Raw genomic sequence first — 21,792 nt, 5'->3', positions numbered from 1 at the left:
TTTTTTGGATCACTTTCGATAACTTCGTACATTATTCTGTGTTCATCTTTGCCGATTTGTAGAAAGTGGTTGTCATCTCTAGATCGTCTTTTGGGTGAATCGCGTTTTCACCTTAATCGGACGATTGTCTTTATCGTGATCGTGCAGTGAAATTGTTTTTCACTTTTTGCCGATCTGTTGCTTTATAATCGGATGATGAATACTTCAGATTAATGCGTCTTGGTGTAGTAGTGAATTTTGTTTTCACTTTGTCGAAATCAAATGATGAATTCAGTTTTCATCGTGGTCGGGCGGTGAAGTTGGTTTTCACCTTGCCGACTTGTCGCTTTGTAATCGGACGATGAATTTGGTTTTCATCTTGCCGACTTTGTCGTGATCGGGCGGTGATTTTAGTGTTCACCTTGCCGACCTGCCGTAGTCGGGCGTCTTGGTAGGAAACTTTTTAGGGAATCTGCAATCTTTTAAACATTAAAATGAAGATAAGAGTGTGTACATGTTAGTACTTACCTTTCTAGGTCGGGCAATCTTTTTAGATCTCGGCCTGGCGCCCTTTTTAGATTGCAGGCATGCCATGACCTTGGTAGCTCTCGCCCCTTGAGTTCGGACAGTCTGTAGTAGCCCTTCCCAAGTACTTCTATGACTCGGTAGGGTCCTTTCCAGTTTGCTGCTAGCTTTCTTTCTCCAGGTCAAGTTGTTCCGATATTATTTCGGATTATGATGAGATCATTGTTGTTAGATTACCTTCCGATTGTATCTTGAGGCCATTTGACGTTTTAACGCTTCCTCCCTAATCCGAGCTTTTTCTCGGACTTCTGGAAGTAGGTCGAGTTCTTCCCTTTGGATTTGGGAGTTGACCTCTTCATTGTAGAGGATCATTCTGGGGGATCCTTTTTTAATCTCTATTGGGATCATTGCCTCCATTCCGTAAGCTAATCGGAAGGATGATTCCCTTGTAGTGGAGTGTGGGGTTGTCCGATATGCCCATAGGACTTGTGGGAGCTCTTCAGGTGGGGCTATAGGGAAGTTGGCATGTAAAGCTTTGACTTTGTATTTGCTCTGCAGAACTTTGGTTCTTTCTGCAAAAAGTTTGCATCTTTGATCGTTTGTTGTCACTTTTCTTTTGTCATTCGCCTTTGAGAAGAATGTGTACTTTGCTTAGGGTTTGGTTGCTGTTCCTGTTTCTTTTTATCGTTGCCTGACTTCTTTTGTACAAAAGTTCTAGCTTTTGTTTTGACCTTTTGTTTGAGAGGTGTTCGGACTATTTGGGTATAGATTGTCGACTTCTTTTCTCTGTGTTCTTGCCCTGTTGTTGCCTCCAAAGGGTGCCCCTGGACTTTCGTGTGAGTCTTGGGGTTTCTCTTTTACTGCCACGTCTGTCACTTGATGTTCTGCTATTATTGTCCGAGTTGTTTCTTTATTTGCCCGATTTGTTTGGTAGCAATCCCATAGTCGACCTATGTCTTTGAGATGTATACTAAGATCCCGGACGGCATGTCTGATTGGCTGAATTCCATAGTTTTAATGCGTGTTACCGTGGCTGACCCTGAGTACATCCCTTATACCGCCTTCGAGATTGACTTGTTGTGGTCTTGTAATGTAGTCTGGATGAGGCTTCTGTTATTGCCCCCTGGTTTGGTGTTGGCTAGTTTTGAAAATGCATCAGCTCGGGCATTCTGCTCCCGAGGCATGTGTCGGACCTCATATCCCCGAATTGTCCGAGCTGTTGGTGCTAGCTGGTTTTGAAAATGTATCAGCTCGGGCATTCTATGTGTTCGGACTTCATTTTCCTCGATTTGTCCGAGCTGTTTTCTGTTTTTGTCTAGGGTCCCCCGAATTGTCCGAGATGTTCTTTGGTTTTGTCCAGGGTCCCCCGAATTATCCGAGCTGTCCTCTGTAGGATTTTTCCAGCTAGGTTTATTTTCTGTAGGATGCCTTTTATGGGCTGGTTGGTCCGAACTCTGATAGTGTAAGCTTGAAAGTATGGGTGGAGTTGTCGAGAGGTGAGTATGTGGGCTTAGGCGAACATTTTCTATCTTTTGATAGTTTAGTTTGGCCCCTTGTAGAGCTTTGCTGATGAAGTAGACGGGTTGTTGCTCACTTTCGTCTTCTCCGACTAGTGCTGAGGCTATTGCACGACTTCCTACTGCGAGGTATAATATGAGTTCTTCACTTTCCCGTGGTCTGGAAAGAATGGGTGGTTGCCCCAAGAATTTTGAAATCTCGGAAGGCTTGTTCGCACTCCGTTGTCCTTTTCAACTCGTCTGACCTCTTTGGTGTGAGGTGGACGTTTAACTCGTCCGACCTCTTTGGTGTGAGGTGGACCTTCAACTTGTCCGACCTCTTTGTTGTGAGGTGGACCTTCCACTCGCCCGACATCTTCGATGTGAGGTGGACCTTCAACTCGTCCGAACTCTTTGGTGTGAGGCGGACCTTCAACTCGTCCGACCTCTTTGTTGTGAGATGGACCTTCCACTCGTCCGACCTCTTTGGTGTAAGGTGGACCTTTAACTCGTCCGACCTCTTTGGTGTGAGGTGGATTTTCAACTCGTCCGACCTCTTTGGTGTGAGGTGGACCTTTAACTCGTCCGACCTCTTTGGTGTGAGGTGGACCTTAACTCGCCCGACCTCTTCGGTGTGAGGTGGACCTTAACTTGTCCGACCTCTTTGATGTGAGGTGGACCTTCCATTCGTCCGACCTCTTTGGTGTGAGGTGGACCTTTAACTCGTCTGACCTCTTTGCTGTGAGGTGGACCTTCAACTCGTCCGACCTCTTTGGTGTGAGGTGGACCTTCAACTTGCCCAACCTCTTTTGTTTTTGATTGGGCGAGGTGGTGGGATCTTCTCCGTGTTGCATATTTCTCGGTAAACCTCCACAAAAGACACCCGAAGAGGGGTGTAATTGCGGTATTTTCTAGGCTTCCCAGGTTGATCTTCTTTTTTCTTGGACTCTTTATCCTTGTCCTGTGGTGGGTTAGGAGAATTCGGTTTCTGAGCTCTCTCCTAGTCGAGAGTTTTCCTCCATATTGATGTGTTTCTTTGCCTGTTCATGTACCTCGTTTAGAGATGTTGGGTGCTTCTTGGATATTGAGTGGCTAAAAGGTCCTCCTCGTAGGCCATTGATGAGAGACCCATGATATCTGCTTTGTTAGCAGACTTTGTATGTCCAGGCACGCTTTGTTCAATCTTTCGATGTAGTTGCGAAGACTTTTCCGATCTCCTTGCTTGATCCCTAGTAAGCTTGGAGCGTGTTCGGCTTTATCCTTCTGGATGGAGAATAACGGATTGCATCTGAGGCCTCCGTGAGATACATCCTGCTTCTGAAATTGCTAAGATGATGGCTTGGATCCGATGTGCCGTCGTACGGAGTCATGTCGGGAGCTTTGAAGTCCTTTGGGACTTTAGCTTTCATGATCTCTTTGGTGAATGGGTCTTGATCTTTGTGGGAGCTGTCCTCCTGAGAGGATCGAGTAGCTTTGGCCTTGAGATCTGCTTCGAGTTTTAGGAGCTTGTCCTTTAACTCGTGGCGTCGCCTAACTTCCCTTCGTAGGTCTCTCTCAGCTTCTTGTTGATGTTCCACCTCTTTTTCGAGTTATTTTAAGCGATCTTAAAGTGCCTCCATGGCCTCCTCGTTTGGCAAATTCTTGTCTTTGTTCGGTTGAGGAGTATCTTTTGGTGTAGTATCTGTGTTCTTGTGCGGCGTTCTGTTCTATAGATCTGAATCATGGTTGTTGTCATGGTCGTCCGCCATGGTGATGGGATGACTTCCAGGTTCCCCGGCAACGGCGCCAATGTTCCGATGATTACCTAAAACTGGAGGTCGATCTCGGATGAGATCTTCTGTACTGGTCGGAGATGACGTGTCCGGCTGGCTGATGACGGCCGGAGCTGTTGTATCCGACTTGCTGCACTGCTGATCCTTGGCCACCGGAGGGTGGGGGGTACCTGCAAGAGACTCCGATGCTTAAGTTAGCATGGGTATTAAACAGGTTTATTGTAGAATCAGAGTATGATTTATACCTGGGTGCTCCAGTATATTTATAATGGTGAGAAGTGACCTTCTTAGATAAGATAAGTTAGTCATCTTATCTTATCTTATCTTATCTTTGGGCGAGGTCAGCTTATCTTCAACGGAACCGCCCTTCTCTCTGTAGGCTTGAGCCGCCTTTGGATTGGGCTGTGTTCCTTCTATTTGGGCCCTCATTGGGCCTCTGTAGCGTTTTGGCCGAGCTCTTTGTGAAGAGGTCGGTCATTGGCCGAGCTCTTTGAGAAGAGGTCGAATAGTCTGACCTGAAGAGGTCGGTCGGCTTGTTGCTAAACATCCCGGGTCGAACATCTTGACCCAGGGTATGAACAGAACCTCAGGGATCACTTTCTTCTTGGCCACAACTTCATAGAAGTAGTCTTGATGGACCTTTGAGATGAATCTCTCCATCTCCCATGACTCAGAGGTAGAAGCAATTGCCTTCCCTTTCCTCTTTCTAGAGGTTTCTCTTGTCTTAAATGCCATAAATGGTTATGGAAAAACAAAAAGCTATACTTTTACCACACCAAACTTAAAATGTTTGCTTGTCCTCGAGAAAAAGAAGAAAGAAAGTAGTAGAAGAAGAAGAAAATGGAGGAGATGGAGGGTGAGGTGTTTTCGGCCAAGGTGAGAAGTTAGGTTTGTGTTGTGTGAAAATGAAGAAGGAATGAGGGGTTTATATAGGAGGGGGGAGGGTTAAGTTTCGGCCATTAGGGTTGGGTTTGGGAGGGAAAATATTTTGAATTGGAAGATAGGTGGGGTTTATGGGGAAGAGAAGATGGATGTGAGTGGTGAGGGGGTGATGGGCAAGAGTGATTGAAGTGATTGGTGAAGGGTATTTGGGGAAGAGAGTTATGAAAAGGTGTAAAGGGGAGAGAAAAAGTGGTGGGGATCTTGTGAGATCCATAGATCATGTGGGAATCCTGTGGGGTCCACAGATCCTGAGGTGTCAAGGATTTTTCATCCCTGCACCCTTTAGACGTGTAAAACGCCCTATAGACATGCAATCCTGGCGTTTAACGCCAGACTGCTGCCTGTTTCTGGCGTTAAACGCCACTTCCATGCTCTGTTCTGGCGTTTAACGCCAGGTAGATGCTTGTTTCTGGCGTTAAACGCCAGCTTGGTGCCTGTTTCTGGCGTTTAAATGCTAGACTGTTCTCCTCTAGGGTGTGCTATTTTTCATTCTATTTTTTATTGTTTTTGATTTTTCAGTAGTTTTTGTGACTTCACATGATCATCAACCTAAAGAAAACATAAAATAACAATAGAAAATAAATATAATTAGATAACATTGGGTTGCCTCCCAACAAGCGCTTCTTTAATGTCAATAGCTTGACAGTGAGCTCTCATGGAGCCTCACAGATGTTCAGAGCATTGTTGGAACCTCCCAACACCAAACTTAGAGTTTGACTGTGGGGGCTCTGGTTGACTCTGCAGTGAGAGAAGCTTTTCATGCTTCCTCTCCATGGTTACAAAAGGAGATCCTTGAGTTTTAAACACAAGGTTGTCCTCATTCAGTTGAAGGACTAACTCTCCTCTGTCCACATCAATCACAGCTCTTGCTGTGGCTAGGAAGGGTCTTCCAAGGATGATGGATTCATCCTCATCCTTCCTAGTATCCAGGATTATGAAATCAGCAGGGATGTAAAGGCCTTCAACCTTTACTAACATGTCCTCTACCTATCCATAAGCCTGTTTTCTTGAGTTGTCTGCCATCTCTAATGAGATTCTGGCAGCTTGCACCTCAAAGATTCCCAGTTTCTCTATTACAGGAGTGGCATGAGGTTTATCCCTGACCCAAGGTCACATAGAGCCTTCTCAAAGTTCATGGTGCCTATGGTACAAGGTATTAAGAACTTTCCAGGATCCTGTTTCTTCTGAGGCAATGTCAGTTGATCCAGATCACTCAGTTCATTGATGATCAAGGGAGATTCATCTTTCTAAGTTTCATTACCAAATAATTTGGCATTTAGCTTCATGATTGCACCAAGGTACTTGGCAACTTGCTCTTTAGTAATGTCTTCATCCTCTTCAGAGGAAGAATACTCATCAGAGCTCATGAAGGGCAGAAGGAGGTTTAATGGAATCTCTATGGTCTCTAGACGAGTCTCAGATTCCTTTGGTTCCTCAGAGGGAAACTCTTTGTTGATCACTGGACGTCCCAGGAGGTCTTCCTCATTGGGATTCATGTCCTCTCCCTCCTTTGTAGGTTCGGCCATGATGATTAAATCAATGGTCTTGCAATCTCTTTTTTGATTCTCTTCTGTATTGCTTGGGAGAGTACTAGGAGGGGTTTTAGTGACTCTTTTACTCAGCTGGCCCACTTGTGCCTCCAAATTTCTAATGGAGGACCTTGTTTAATTCATGAAATTTAGAGTGGCCTTAGATAGATCAGAGACTATGTTTGCTAAGCTAGATGGATCCTGCTCAGAACTCTCTGTCTTTTGCTGAGTGGATGATGGAAAAAGCTTGCTATTGCTAAACCTGTTTCTTCCACCATTATTAAAGCCTTGTTGAGGCTTTTGTTGATCCTTCCATGAGAAATTTGGGTGATTTCTCCATGAGTGATTATAGGTGTTTCCATAGGGTTCCCCCATGTAATTCACCTCTGCTATTGCAGGGTTCTCAGGATCATAAGCTTCTTCTTCAGAAGATGCCTCTTTAGTACTGTTGGATGATTCTTTCAATCCATTCAGACTCTGAGAGATCATATTAACTTGCTGAGTTAATATTTTATTCTGAGCCAATATGGCATTCAGAGTATCAATTTCAAGAACACCCTTCCTCATAGGCGTCCCATTACTCACAGGATTCCTTTCAGAAGTGTACATGAACTGGTTATTTGCAACCATGTCAATGAGTTCTTGAGCTTCTGCAGGTGTTTTCTTTAGGTGAATAGATCCACCTGCAGAATGGTCCAATGACATTTTAGATAACTCAAACAGACCATCATAGAATATATCCAGGATGGTCCATTCTGAAAGCATGTCAGAAGGACACTTTTTGGTCAGTTCCTTGTATCTCTCCCAAGCTTCATAGAGGGATTCACCTTCCTTTTGTCTGAAGGTTTGAACATCCACTCTATGCTTACTAAGCTTTTGAGGAGGAAAGAACTTGGCTAAGAAAGCCGTGACCAGCTTATCCCAAGAGTTCAAGCTATCTTTAGGTTGAGAGTCCAACCATATTCTAGCTCTGTCTCTTACAGCAAATGGGAAAAGCATAAGCCTGTAGACCTCGGGATCAGCCCCATTGGTCTTAACAGTATCACAGATCTGCAAGAATTCAGTTAAGAACTGAAAAGGATCTTCAGATGGAAGTCCATGAAACCTGCAGTTCTGTTGCATCAGAGAAACTAATTGAGGTTTAAGCTCAAAGTTGTTTGATCCAATGGCAGGAATTGAGATACTTCTTCCATGTAAATTGGAATTAGGTGCAGTAAAGTCACCAAGCATCTTTCTTGCATTGTTATTATTTTCGGCCATGTCTCCTTTTACGAAAATATTTGTCAGATTTTCTCTAGAGAGTTGTGCTTTGGCTTCCCTTAGCTTCCTCTTCAGAGTCCTTTCAGGTTCAGGATCAGCTTCAACAAGATTGTTCTTATCCTTGTTCCTGCTCATATGAAAAAGAAGAAAACAGAAAAGAAAATATAGAATCCTCTATGTCACAGTATAGAGATTCCTTTATGTGAGTAGAAGAAGATATGAATAGAAGAAGGAGAATCCAAACACAAGCGTGAGGAATAGGTTCGAATTCTTGGATGAAGAGGAGTGCTAGTAAATAAATAAATAATTAGAAGGAGATGATGGAGAAGAATTTTTGAAAATTAGACAAATTAAAATAAAAGTATTTTTGTTTTTAATTTAAATTTAAAATAAAAATTCGAAAATTTAAAAAAATAAAATTAAATCAAATTAAAATTAAAAGGAAATTTTGAAAAAGAGGGAAGGGGATTTTCAAAAATTAGAGAGAGAGTTAGTTAGGTAGTTTTGAAAAAGATATGATTGAAACAAAAAGATAGGATTAGTTGGAAAGGATTTGAATTTTAATTTTGAAAAAGATGTGATTGAAACTTATTTTGAAAAAGATTTGAAAAAGAGATTTAAAAAGATCTGATTTTGAAAATTAAAGTTGATTACTTGACTAACAAGAAACTAAAAAGATATGATTCTAGAGTTTAAAGATTGGACCTTTCTTACTAGGCAAGTAACAACTTAAAATTTTTGAATCAGTCACATTAATTGTTAGTGAGATTTTTGAAAATATGAAATAGAAGTAAGAAAAAGATTTTTTTTTTTGAAAATCATTTTGAAATTTTCGAAAATTATGAAAGAAAATTGAAAAATATTTGATTTTTGAAAAAGATTTAAAAAAGATAGAATTTTTAAATTGAAAATTTGATTTGACTCATAAGAAACAACTTGATTTTAAAAATTTTTGAAAAAGTCAACTCAAATTTTTGAATTTTATGAGTGAAAAAGGGAAAGATACTTTTTTGATTTTTTGAATTTTTAATGATGAAAGAGAAAAACATCAAAAAGACTCAATGCATGAAAATTTTGGATCAAAATATGTGATGCATGCAAGAACACTATGAATGTCAAGATGAACACCAAGAATACTTTGAATGTCAAGATGAACATCAAGAACTTATTTTTAAAAAATTTTCAAGAAAAGAAAACATGCAAGACACCAAACTTAGAAAAAATTTTTTCTTTAGACATTAATGATTCAAGAATGCAAATGAAAAATAAGAAAAGACACAAAACAAGAAAATATGAAGATCAAACAAGAAGACTGGCCAAGAACGACTTGAAGATCATGAAGAATGCAATGCATGAAATTTTCGAAAATAATTTTCAGAAAATTAAAAAGATGCAATTGACACCAAACTTAAAACTTGACTCTAGACTCAAACAAGAAACACAAAATATTTTTGGTTTTATGATTTTATTTATTTTATTTATTTTTCAAAAATTAATTGGAAAAAACGAAAAAGAAGAAATTTTTTTTTGTAATTTTTTTTCGAAAATAAGAAATAAAAATCTTAAAATTAAAATAAAATTACCTAATCTGAGCAACAAGATGAACCGTCAGTTGTCCAAACTCGAACAATCCCCGGCAACGGCGCCAAAAACTTGGTGCACGAAATTGTGATCATCAATGGCGCCAACAACTTGGTACGCACAATTGTAATCTCAACTCTTTATCACAACCTCGCACAACTAACCAGCAAGTGCACTGGGTCGTCCAAGTAATAAACCTTACGTGAGTAAGGGTCGATCCCACGGAGATTGTCGGCCTGAAGCAAGCTATGGTCACCTTGTAAATCTCAGTCAGGCGGATTCAATTGGTTATAGAGATTTGATAATTAAAACATAATTGAAATATAAACTAGGATAGAGATACTTATGTAATTCATTGGTGAGAATTTTAGATAAGCGTATGGAGATGCTTTCGTTCCTCCTGACCCTCTGCTTTCCTGCTGTCTTCATCCAATCATTCCTACTCCTTTCCATAGCAAGCTGTATGTTGGGCATCACCGTTGTCAATGGCTACTTCCTGTCCTCTCAGTGAAAATGGTCCAAGATGCTCTGTCACAGCACGACTATTTATCTGTCGGTTCTCGATCATACTGGAATAGGATCCATTGATCCCTTTGCGTCTGTCACTACGCCCAGCACTCGCGAGTTTGAAGCTCGTCACAGCCATCCCTTCCCAGATCCTACTCGAAATACCACAGACAAGGTTTAGACTTTCCGAATCTCAGGAATGGCCATCCATGGGTTCTAACTTATACCACGAAGATTCTAATATCTCGGACTAGGTCCCCTGTATTAGATATCCAAGAGATACCCATTCAATCTAAGGTAGAACGGAAGTGGTTGTCAGACACGCATTCATAAGTTGGGAATGATGATGATTGTCACGATCATCACATTCACATTGAAGTGCGAATGAATATCTTAGAAGCAGAATAAGTTTGTATTGAATAGAAAAATAGTAGTACTTTGCATTAATCCATGAAGAACAGCAGAGCTCCACACCTTAATCTATGGTGTGTAGAAACTCTACCGTTGAAAATATATAAGTGATGAAGGTTCAGGCATGGCCGAATGGCCAGCCCCCAAACGTGATCAAGGGATCAAAAGATAATCCAAAGATATCCAAAGATGTAAATACAATAGTAAAAAGTCCTATTTATACTAAACTAGTTACTAGGGTTTACAGAAATGAGTAAATGATGCAGAAATCTACTTCTGGGGCCCACTTGGTGTGTGCTTGGGCTGAGCATTGAGCTTTACACGTGTAGAGGTCTTTCTTGGAGTTGAACGCCAGTTTGTAACCTGTTTCTGGCATTTAACTCCACTTTGTAACGTGTTTCTGGCGTTTGACTCCAGAATGCAGCATGGAACTGGCGTTCAACGCCAGTTTACATTGTCTATCATTAATCAAAGTATGGACTATTATATATTGCTGGAAATCCCTAGATGTCTACTTTCCAACGCACTTGGGATCGCGCCATTTGGAGTTTTGTAGCTCCAGAAAATCCACTTTGAGTGCAGGGAGGTCAGAATCCAACAGCATCTGCAGTCCTTCTTCAACCTCTGAATCTGATTTTTGCTCAAGTCCCTCAATTTCAGCCAGAAAATACCTAAAATCACAGAAAAACACACAAACTCATAGTAAAGTTCAGAAATGTGATTTTTATTAAAAAACTAATAAAAATATACTAAAAACTAACTAAATCATACTAAAAACTATGTAAAAACAATGCCAAAAAGCGTATAAATTATCCGCTCATCAGTAGCCCGGACCTTGAAATAATAGTTCTTAAAAACCCTAAAGGACTCATCATACATAGAGAAAACTCTCTTTCCTTGAGTAGCTCAGAAAGAAACCCAGGAGGCTTTTTCTTCTTCGCTACCCCAAGCTTCGTCAAAACAAAAAGGTAAAGAAAGAGAGTTTGGGTAGGTCGGATATCTAGTTCTTGACACAGCAATTGGAAGATTTTTATGAAGCCCCAAGAGTTCGGGTGGAGCTGGGAAGGAGCTACATTGTAGGACCACAGCAACTCGGTCTCAAAAGGGGTAAAAGGAATGGTAATATTCAATTGACTAAAGAAATAGTCATAAGCGTAGAAAAAAGGGACGTTCTTCTGGAATCAAAGGAGGAAAACTAACCCTCTCCTCAGGGTCAGGTGACACTAACTCATAATTTTTCTCCTGATCCCTATCACTATAAATTCTATGGTGCCTTCTAAGTCGCACGCAGTACTCAGGGTCAGCAACAGTAACACACATCAAAACAATAGAATCCAGCCAGTCAGACATGCCTTCCGGGATCTTGGTAGACATCTCAACAATGTTTTTGTGAAGAGACATGGGACAACTATTCCTACAGTAAGAAAAAGGAAAATGGGTTACTACCAAAAAACTCGGGCAAATTAGAAAGTAACTCAGACAAAAACATATGAACATCAAGAGTCTGATACGGCAGTAAAAGAGAAGCCCAGGATTCACACTAAAACCCAGGGACACCCTTTGGAGGCAGTAACAAGGTAAGAACCAGGAAAGAAGACGATCTATGCCCTAAATATCTCACAACAAAGAAAACACAATCCTTCTATAGTCATCATCACCAACAAAAATATCAAAGTTACAACCTTTCCTACTAACAAGTTTATCATCAAAAGATTGTTAAACCAGAACAAAAAGAAGCCAGACAACGGTGAAAAGAAACAAGAACAGCAACGAAAACCCTAAGCAAGATCACCAGAAGGCACACATTCTTCTAAAAAACGAGCGACAAGGAAAAATCACAAGTCATGGATCAAGACACAAAAAGGCACAATCTTTTCGTAGAAGAATCAAAGTTTTTCGAAGACAAAGTCAAAACCTTACATCAAAAGCATGCATAGTTGTCGAAAGTAAAAAGAGAAAAGAAATGAAACACTAACCTGTAGAGGAGAAGATAATAGCAGTGAAGAACGATGTAATCCACACCAAACAGTCACTTCGAGGCAAGGAAAATAGAAGGCTTGGAGGTGCGAAAATGCGAAGACAAAGCGCTACAGCAAGCAATGAATTAGGGGCAAGTAAAGGGAATCGCAGCCAGGCACGGACCTAGTAAGAACCAAGAGGGGGCACTTGCCCCCATTGGGTTTTCATTTTTTTTTTAAAAAAAAAATGGTTATATATAATGTGTTTTTACTTCAAATTTTAAATGATTCTATTACAAATAAATTAAATTTAATTGGCTAAAGTCCCAAATTTATCTTTTTATTTCTCTATTATTTAACCTAATTAAATTAGTTTTTGTGCTGTTACTTTTTTATTCTCTTAAATATTTTTTTTATTTTTATATTTTTAACATTCTTTTTCTATTCCTTGTCTAATAGTTATCTTCTGTTCATCAAAAGGTAAATTTTAAATTCTCTATGTTTTTTTTTTATATAACTTTCTATGACTCTATGTATCTTCCAATTTCATTATTTCTCTTTTTGATATTTTCAATTGCAAATTTTAATTCAAACAATTATAGTTTAGGTATTAATCTAATATTTTATTCTCTTCATAACTTTATATATTTTATTTTATTCTCAATTTATTCATCTTTATTACTTATTTTTTAGCTTTTGTTCTATTATATATACCTGTGTTGCATATAAAATTTTAAAATAAATTGATTAATTTACTAATTTAGAATATATTTTTTATTTTTAAAAATAGTAATGACAAAATATTTTAATTATAATACATAATTAAACAGATGAAAAAAATCTTTCATCTAACATTATATCAAAATTAAATTAAAAAATATATAACAAATTTAATTATTTTAAAAAGAAAGAAAGAAAAAATATTGTAAATTAAGGTTCTATTATTTTATATAAATATAATTTTATATATAGATTTAATTTTTTTAGTATTTATATATAATTTTAATTTTAAATTATAAATACTAGTGTATCATTAGTTGCTAATGTGCCAATTGAGTCAGTCTTTTATTATTAAATGTGTATAAAAAAAATTAGTTAAGATAACAAGTTATCTATAATTTAATTAAAATATTTTAAGTTCAAGTTTTAGAAATAAAAAAATATTATTTATAAATTATATAATGAATAATATTTAAAAAATAAAAGTGTTCATTAATTTTTTTAATTTTTATATCTTTATATAATTAATAATGTTTATCAAAATTTATTTTAGTGTATATATTTTTGCCCCCACTCTTAAAATTTTCTGGGTCCGTCACTGATCGCAGCATTAATAAAAAAAAATGTAACATTTAGGATCAAGCCTTTTTAAAGTGGATTTGACCAAAGTTTTCACATACATGCAATACCAAGACAAATTATCGAAATGAAAATATAGAGGAAGAGATACCAACCTATAAGGAAAGAGGAAACAAAGGAAAAAGGGGGCAATGATCGAACACTCTCGAGCCGAAGAAGACAGAGAAAACTATGAAGCAGGCAGAGGGGATGAAGCACCTCAACTGAAACGATGAAAGCAAAGGGTAAAAAGGTAAAAAGCTAAAGAGGTAAAGAGGGAACGACAAGAGGAGTTAATAAGCATTAAACCCTTGCACATTTCCAAGGAAACAAAAATACGCGCTACAAATAAGGGAAGGAAACGCTTCGCATTTTAAAGGATAAAGCTACCAGGAGTCATACTGGAGATCGACGCAAGGCGAAATGCTCGAGCCCGATTTCCTCGAAAGGATCGAAGTATAAAGGACATGATTCTAGGAGAAAAGTCGAGCTCAAGCAGGAGCACTGTTCATACCCTGGGTCGAGCTATCTGACCCGGGCTGATCGAAAACAAAGCAGCCGACCTCTTCAGGTCAGGTCCCCCGACCTCTACTGTAAAGAGGTCGGCCAAATCGACATAAGAAGCCCAAACAGGCCCAAGCGAAGGGACACATCCCAATCTAAAGGCAGCTAAAGCCTAGAAAGATAAAGGCGGTTCCCCTAAGAGATAAGGAGACTTCACTTAAAGATAAGATAAGATAACTAACTTATCTTATCGAGAAAGGTCAGTCTACACTACTATAAATACACTGGAGCACCTAGGTATAACTCATACTCTGATTCTACAAAATACCTGCTTAAAGCCTATGCTAAATTGGGCATCGGAGTCCCTTGCAGGTACCACCACCCTCCGGTGAACACAGCTCAGCCGCACTACCTAGGCCAACAAGTCGGACACGACCGCTCCGGCCACCACCGCAGATCTCGAACGAGATCGACCTATAGTTTCAGGTAACACCCGGAACACCTAGTGTCTTCATCCTCATCCGAGGATGGGTAGTCATCAGAACTCATACACTACAGAAGTGCATTCAAAGGAACCTCAATGGTCTTTATGGTTCCCTTTGGTTCTGAGATAGAGGGGACTTGAGTGGGACTTTGACTAGCATTTAACGCCAGATCTATGAGCTCTTTGGGCATTGAACGCCCTTGCTATCTACCCTCACTGGAATTAAACGCCAGTCCCTCTATGCTTTTGGGCGTTGAACGCTCAGCAGGGATGTCTGTGCTGGCGTTTAGTGCCAGATTGGCTGCATGGTTGAGCGTTGAACACCGGTGAGGGGTTTCTCACTAGCGTTCAATGCCAGAAAGCCTGGGTGTTTGGGCGTTGAACGCCCAGCCAGTGTTCCCTAGCTGGCGTTCAATGACAGCTCTGTGGCTAGGATGGGCGTTGAACGCCTCGTAAGGGGTTCCTCACTGGCGTTCAGCGCCAGGCTTGCTGCTAGATTGGGCGTTGAACGCCCAGTGATATGTCATTCACTGGCGTTCAACGCCACCCCATTCTTCTCTGATTCAGCCTCTACTTCCATGGTTATGGCCTTGCACTATTCTCTAGGATTTACCTCAGTATTACTAGAAAGAGTTTTAGGAGAAATCTCAGGGATCCTCTTGCTCAGTTGACTAACTTGCACCTCCAAGTTTCTAATGGAGGACCTTATTTCATTAATGAAAGTATGAGTGGTCTTAGAGAGGCTGGAAACCAGAGTGACTAAGTCAGAGAGGCTCTGCTTAGCGGTTTTTATATTCCCTTGAGAAGATGGGAATGGTGGTCTGTTATTGAACCTATTTTGGTTACTTCCACCTTGATTGTTGTTGAAACCTTGCTGAGGTTTCTGTTGATCCTTCCATGAGAGGTTAGGATGGTTCCTCCATGAAGAATTGTAGGTGTTTCCATATGGTTCTCCCATGTAATTCCCCTCCTCCATGGTGGGTTGATCAGGATCATAAACTTCTATTTCAGAAGAAGCTTCCTGAGTATTGCCAGCTGCAATTTGCATTCTAGTCAGATGCTGGGAGATCATATTGACTTGCTGAGTCAAGATCTTATTCTGAGCCAATATGGCGTTCAGAGTTTCAACTTCATGAACTCCTTTCTTTTGAGAAGTCCCATGGTTTATAGGATTCCTTTCAGAAGTGTACATGAATTAGTTATTTGCAACCATTTCAATGAGTTCTCTAGCTTCTGCAGGTGTTTTCTTCAAGTGGAGTGATCCACCTACAGAGCTGTCCAATGAAATTTTGGACATCTCAGACAGACCATCATAGAACACGCCTATGATAGACCATTTTGAGAGCATGTCAGGAGGATATCTCCTGATCAATTGCTTGTATCTTTTCCAAGCTTCATAGAGGGATTCACCTTCTCTTTGTCTAAAGGTTTAAACTTCCACTCTAATCTTGCTCATCCTTTGAAGGGGAAGAATTTAGCCAGAAAAGTATTTGCCAACTTTTTCCAAGAGTCTAAGCTCTCTTTTGGTTGGGCATCCAACCATAGCTTAGCTCTATTTCTTACAACAAAGGGAAAGAGCATCAGCTTGTAGACTTCAGGATCTACTCCATTAGTCTTTACAATATTACAGATCTGTAAGAACTCAACTAAAAACTGATGTGGATTTTTCATTGGAAGTCCATGAAACTTGCAGTTCTGCTGCAGAAGAGAGACTAACTGAGGCTTAAGATCAAAATTGTTAGCTCCAATGGCAGGGACAGAGATACTTCTGCCATAAAAGTCAGAGGTAGGTATGGTGAAGTCACCAAGAACCATTTTGGCATCCTCTTGAGGTTCGGCCATGTCTTCCCTTTCTTATTCAAAATTTTCTGAAAGGTCTCTTCCGGAGTGTTATGCTCTAGCTTGATGTAGACACCTCCTTAGAGTCTTCTCAGGTTCAAGATCAAGAGTCAAGAGGGGTTCTTTATCCCTATTCCTGGTCATCAATAAGAAAGGAAAAGAAAGAAAAGAAGAAAGCTTTTTGTGCTACTTGGACCAAAGAGCTTTGATAAACCCATATTTCATGAGTTCTTTTGTGCTTAATTAGAGTGATTTATTCAACTCTTCACCTACTTATTCACATTAATTGCATGGTTTTACTTTCCCTTCCTTATTATGTCATATTGTGAAAAACATGTTTCCTAAGCTTTAAAAAAATTAATTATTTTAATTACCTTTATTTCCATTCGTTGCCATGATTAGTGTGTTGAGTAGCTTCAGGTTTCCTAAGGCTGAATGACTTAAAGGATGAAAAAAAGAAACATACAAAAATGGAAGGAGAAGGCAAAACAGAGCTTTAAGGAAACTGGTATCCACGCGATCGCATGGACGACGCGATCGCGTGCCAGAAGCAAAGAAGCAGCGATGCGGCCGCATGACTGACGCGACCACGCGCCTTGAGTAGAACACCCATGATGCGGACGCGTGACTGACGCGACCGCGTGGAAAGGAAAAGCTTCAGATGACGCGACTGCGTGACCCACGCGGACGCGTGACAGAGGCCACGTATCATAATTTACAGAATACGCGCCCAGCAATTTCTGAAGCCCTTTTTGGCCCAGATCCAAGTACAGAAAGCATAGATTAGAGGTTATAAAGTGGAGGAATGCATCCATTCAAAAAGAGAGCTCGCCAATTTCTATTTTTCATGATTTAGATTTAGTTTAGAGAGAGATTCTCTCTCTCTCTCTTAGGATTTAGGACTTCTTCTTGTTTTGGGAGTAACTCTGGATCTAGGTTTTAATGTTCTTTTATTTCAATTTTACTTTTATTTATTTGATTCCAATATTTGAATTGATTATTATAATTTAAATTATGAATTATTCCATGTTACAGATTTCTATTTGAATTAATGATATTTAAGGTATTTTTCAGTTTATGATTGTTCTCTTTGATTTAAGTTGCCATTGCTTCCCATCTAAGGACACTTTTATTATTCCAGCAATTTACTTTTTCCCCTTTTGGTCTTGGTTAAGAAATCAGTGACTCAACATTATCGAACTCAGCATAATTGATAATCGTTATCTTGCTAATTGATCTGAACTTCAATAATCCCAACTTTTTCCTAGGAAATAAATAGGATTCGAAGGTCAAACTAATTAGTCCCTTGACTTACCTTTGCTTCATAGGTTAACTAAGTGGAATTAAGATGCAACTTTCATTATTGTTGAGAGGGATAACTAAGTTGGACTTCTAATTTCCCTTATCTTGCCAAAAGTTGTTTTACAGTTATTATTTATTTTTAATTGCCATTTAATTCACTCGTCATTTAAATTACTTGCTTCTCACCTTCTAAACCCCGATTACAACCTTTATAACCAATAATAAGAACATACTTCCTCGCATTTCCTTGAGAAGACGACCCGAGGTTTGAATACACGGTTAACAATTTTTAAGGGGTTTGTTACTTGTGACACCCAAAACGTTTGTACGAAAGGGATTTTTGTCGGTTTAGAGACTATATCTACAACGCGACTGTTTTTATGACATTCTTTACTGGCAGAAATCACGATCGTCAAGCTTCCAATTAGATGTGAAGAGAGAAGAAGAAGAGAGAAAAGTGAAGATGGAAGACAAGAGAGGGGGAGTAATTCGAATTAATAGAAGCAAATAGAAGAAGATGTATAAATAAAAAAGATAAATAAGAATTAAAATATTTTTGTTTTTATTTTATTTATTAATTAATTTTCAAAAATTAAGTTAATTAATTTAAAAAAAATTGAAATTTGGTTAGTGTATTTTCGAAAAAGAGAAGAGAGAAATAGGAAGGAGTTTTCAAAAATTAAGAAGAGATGAGAGTTAGTTAGGAAATTTTGAAAAAGAGGAGAGAGAAGATGAGTGGTTAAGAAAAGATTTGAATCTAAAATAAGATAAGAGATAAGATAAGAAAAGATTTGAAATTAAAATTTGAAATTAGAAAAAGATAAGATAAGAAATTTAAAAAGATTTGAAAAGGATTTTAAAAAGATAAGATTTGAATTTTGATTTTGAAAAAGATAAGATTTTTGAAATTTTGAAATTTGAAAAAAGATAAGATTTTGAAGAAGATAAGTTTTTTAATTTTGAAAAGATTTGATTTTTTGAAAACTTGAAAACTAAGATAAGATAAGATAAAAATTTTAAATTGAAATCTGAATTTTTATTTAAAAATTTCGAAAATTAAGTAAAAATAAAAATAGAAAAGATACTATTTTTATTTTTGAATTTAATGAAGAAAGAGAAAAATAAGTAAAAGACTCAAGACTTAAAATTTTTAGATTTAGTGCACCTTATTTTCGAAAATTTTTGGAGGAAAACACAAAGGAACACCAAACTTAAAAATTTCAAGATCAAAACACAGAAAAGACTCAAGAACACTTTGAAGACTAACAAGAACACAAAGAACAAGACTCAAGAACTTTAAAGAACACAAGAACATAAAAAGGACACCAAACTTAAAATTTTTAGAAAACCACAAAGAAATTTTCAAAAATTAAAGAAAAATAAAAGAAGAAGGTGACAAAAAAGATAAAGGTTTTTGGTAAAGTTTTAAAATTTTTGTAATTGAAAAATAGGAATATGTAAGACTCAAACCAAGAACAAAGATTAAACAAAGAAAATAAAATATTTTTTTGAAAAGGTTTTTGATTTTTTTCGAAAATTGAAGAAGAAGAAAACAAAAATTAAAAGACTCAAATAAATAAAAATTACCTGATCTAGGGAGCAAGACAATCCATCAATTTGTCCAAACTCAACAATCCTTGGCAACGACGCCAAAAACTTGGTAGCACGAATCCCCACACCTTCGTATTGTTGTACCAGCAAGTGGACTGGGTTGTCTAAGTAATACCTGAGCGAGTCAGGGTCGATCCCATGAGGATTGTGCTTTGAAGCAAGCTATGGTTATCTTGCAGGTCTTAGTCAGGCAGATCAAGAGGTTGCAGGATTACAGAATTTAGGATTATTATAATAGGGTGCTAATACTTTAAGGATATAGTTGAGGATTGGAGTTGCTTTGCCTTTCTGAATTAACTCTATGATGACCGGAATTCACTCCCCATGTAAAATGAATCCATTCTTTGGCAAGCGCAACAAAATATCGTCAAGTAATAACCCACTAGGAGTGGGGTCGAATCCATAGAGATTGGTAGATTTGAGCAATTTTAATCAATGGGTGAATTAGTCAAGTTGAGCAATATAGATTGTAATTGCAGAATTCTAAATGAACAGAAATGTAAATGACTTAAAAATAAAGAAAAGTAATAGAGTGTAAAAAAGTAAATGGCAAGAATGTAAAGTGCTAAAACATAAATGACTGAATTGTAAATGGAAATGGGGAATAACAGGATTTTAAAGAAAGCTATAATAAATAGGGAAGATAAGAATAGGAGAAATTCATTGGGATTAGGAGATATTGTTCTCTTTGGATTAAATCTAGATCATCTTATTTTCAATCATGCAACTCATTGACCTCTTGGCAATTGTGATTGATTGAACTCCAATCCTTGGTGATTCAATCTCTCAAATCTTGATAATAAGCCAATTCCTTGGTCTAATTGCTCATGAAGAGAGATATGCTTGGTCCCTGATTATACCACACATCCTCATATACCCAAATAATGGGTGGATTATATGTCACCATATCCAATCCCAAAATTCATATCTACTCAATTGTGAGAAGGGATTTCAAGCATGGTTTCATGTTTCCTTTTCCAAGGTTCCCATGAAACCTATTTTGCATTCAACCTCTTTCCCAAGATGATTGAACATTAGCATGAAGAATGAAATTCATTCTAGCAAATCAAAGAGAAGATGAAGAGAAGAAGAAATTCACTATCATTAATCCATCAAGTACAACAGAGCTCCCTCTCCCAATGAGAGGGAATTTAGCTACTCATAGCTTAGAGAAAAGTACAAGAGGTGGAGAAGATGAAGTGAAGTATAAACTAAAGTTAAAACTACTTGCCAATCCAACCCCTTTTTCAGTACTTCTAGGGGTTATTTATACTACTCCTATCACTAGAATTAAGAAAATACATAAGAGAAAAGAAAATTACAACTAAAAAAAGGAGAAGAAAAAATTCATAAAATGAAGCATGTGCCTGGCATGTGGCTGGCATTTGAGTGGCGTGCCAAGCCTAGCTTCTCAGCTTGGCTTGGCGCGCCACGCCTGGCTCCCCAAGTGGCACGCCCTCTTCATCAAGCAACCTGGCGTGCCACGCCTTCAAGCTCAAGTGGCACGCCGAGGCTCTTTCCTTGCTCTTCTTCTTCTGGAATGTTGAACTAGCGTGGCACGCCCAATAGGTGGCGTGCCACGCTGATGAGCGGATAATTTGTACGCTTTTTGGCATTGTTTTTAATATGTTTTTAGTAGAATCTAGTTACTTTTAGGGATGTTTTCATTAGTTTTTATGTTAAATTCACATTTCTGGACTTTACTATGAGTTTGTGTGTTTTTCTGTGATTTCAGGTATTTTCTGGCTGAAATTGAGGGACTTGAGCAAAAATCAGATTTAGAGGTTGAAGAAGGACTGCTGATGCTGTTGGATTCTGACCTCCCTGTACTCAAAGTGGATTTTCTGGAGCTACAGAACTCAAAATGGCACGCTTCTAATTGCGTTGGAAACTAGACATCCAGGGCTTTCCAGAAATGTATAATAGTCCATACTTTGGCCGAGTTTAGACGACGTAAAAGGGCGTTGAACGCCAGTTCTATGCTGCTGTCTGGAGTTAAACACCAGAAACAAGTCACATACCAGAGTTGAACGCCAGAAATATGTTACAACCTGGCGTTCAACTCCAAGAAGGACCTCTACACGTGCAACATTCAAGCTCAGCCCAAGCACACACCAAGTGGGCCCCGGAAGTGGATTTATGCATCAATTACTTACTTTTGTAAACCCTAGTAGCTAGTTTATTATAAATAGGACCTTTTACTATTGTATTAGACATCCTGGATTGTATTCTGATCCTGTGATCACGTTTTAGGGGGCTGGCCATTCGGCCATACCTGGACCTTTCACTTATGTATTTTCAACGGTAGAGTTTCTACACTCCATAGATTAAGGTGTGGAGCTCTGCTGTTCCTCAAAGATTAATGCAAAGTACTACTGTTTTTCTATTCAATTCAATTTATTCCGCTTCTAAGATATTCATTCGCACTTCAACCTGAATGTGATGAACGTGACAATCATCATCATTCCCTATGAACGCGTGCCTGACAACCACTTCCGTTCTACATTAGATTGAATGAGTATCTCTTAGATCTCTTAATCAGAATCTTCGTGGTATAAGCTAGATTGATGGCGGCATTCATGAGAGTCCGGAAAGTCTAAACCTTGTCCGTGGTATTCCGAGTAGGACTCTGGGATTGAATGACTGTGACGAACTCCAAACTCGCGAGTGCTGGGCGTAGTGACAGACGCAAAAGGATAGTAAATCCTATTCCAGTATGATCGAGAACCTCCAAGATGATTAGCCATGCAGTGA

General features: G+C 38.6%; 1 non-coding gene across 1 annotated transcript; it reads left to right on the top strand.

Annotated features, from left to right (window-relative positions):
* The first annotated feature begins 7,002 nt into the window (after positions 1-7,002).
* LOC148568291 (small nucleolar RNA R71) lies at positions 7,003-7,110 on the top strand. The gene has a single exon (XR_015881556.1). It is a non-coding gene; the product is annotated as a small nucleolar RNA R71 (small nucleolar RNA).
* The last annotated feature ends 14,682 nt before the right edge of the window (positions 7,111-21,792 follow it).

This window comes from Arachis ipaensis, chromosome B4 (assembly GCF_059453495.1).
Source record: "Arachis ipaensis isolate K30076 ecotype BB chromosome B4, ASM5945349v1, whole genome shotgun sequence".
NCBI lineage: Eukaryota > Viridiplantae > Streptophyta > Magnoliopsida > Fabales > Fabaceae > Arachis > Arachis ipaensis.
The sequence above is the reverse complement of the archived record's forward strand: the minus strand, read 5'-3'. Positions and strand labels throughout refer to the sequence as shown.